Source organism: Triticum aestivum, chromosome 5A (assembly GCF_018294505.1).
Source record: "Triticum aestivum cultivar Chinese Spring chromosome 5A, IWGSC CS RefSeq v2.1, whole genome shotgun sequence".
Classification (NCBI taxonomy): domain Eukaryota; kingdom Viridiplantae; phylum Streptophyta; class Magnoliopsida; order Poales; family Poaceae; genus Triticum; species Triticum aestivum.
The window spans coordinates 175,753,380-175,754,413 of NC_057806.1; the positions used below are offsets into that span (position 1 = coordinate 175,753,380).

The following is a 1,034-nucleotide window of genomic DNA, read 5'->3' on the forward strand; positions in this document are numbered from 1 at the left end:
TCTGGAGAGGCTACGCTTTTCTTTGCAGATCAGGAGCAGACTGGTGGGGGTGTTTATGCGAAAACACCATGGTATGCGTTAGATTTAGATCGGATGGCAGACACACCATCATCACCAGCTGGGTCTGTTATAGGTGTAGAGATAGAGATATATCTGTACTTTAGGGTATCATCGGCTGGCTGGCTGAACATCATGAAGGTCGCGTGTGAGCCGCTGGATCAGGTTTCATCGTTCGTCCCGCAACTACCCACGTGACGCAGGCATTATCGTCATGCCACCACCCACGTGCCAAGTGGAGGCCACACATCTCCCCCCTTCCGATCTAAATCTCTTTTTTCTAGTGAGCCATTCATGTCTCCTCCCAAACGATCCCCTCCAATGGCTCTCAAATTCTCTCCACACTGGCCGAATCACCCCAGCCCAGTGCAGATCCATCCCACCGCCGACCGCCCTGCCCCGCGCAAGCTCCTAGTCAGCGTTGTGAGGCCTGGGGCGCTGCTGCTGCACAGGCCAGTCAAAGGTGGATACCATGTGGGGGCCAGGACGGCGCGACGCTCTCGGTGCTGGAGGCAACGCGCGCCCAGCACCGTGTGCTGCAACTAGAACCCTCTGGTGTTGGAGACAGCGGCCACTATTGCTGGACACGGCGGCCACAAGTGCTGCAACCGGCAAATCGCTAGGGCTGGAGACAACGATACCCGATGCTGGAAACGTGGTGACTGAGTGCTGGAACCGGCCAATGTCGATGATGCAACCATGGAGACCGCTTGCTGGGAGGCCGTGGCTGGTAGATGTTGGAACCGGCGATGCAGATGCTGCATCCGGCCATGTAGGTTGCTGAAACCGGCAGGAGTCGGTGCTACGACGCGGCGTCCTTTTGCTGGAGCCGGCCAGCGGCCAGGGTTGGAGCTGCATCCAGCGAGGGGTTTGGTGCTGGAACTGCGGCGACGTCGTGTGAAATGCTAGAACCAGCTTCGGCGGGAGCTGCAACCGAGGAAGCATGAAGGATGCAAGGGGAAGGTGCCGCAAAACTT

At 58.1% G+C, this 1,034-nt stretch overlaps 1 protein-coding gene across 1 annotated transcript in view; it reads left to right on the forward strand.

The window, feature by feature from the left end:
- The window catches only part of LOC123102745 (stromal 70 kDa heat shock-related protein, chloroplastic), an 8,371-nt gene that overhangs the window by 2,975 nt on the left and 4,362 nt on the right, over positions 1 to 1,034 (forward strand). The window lies entirely within an intron of this gene.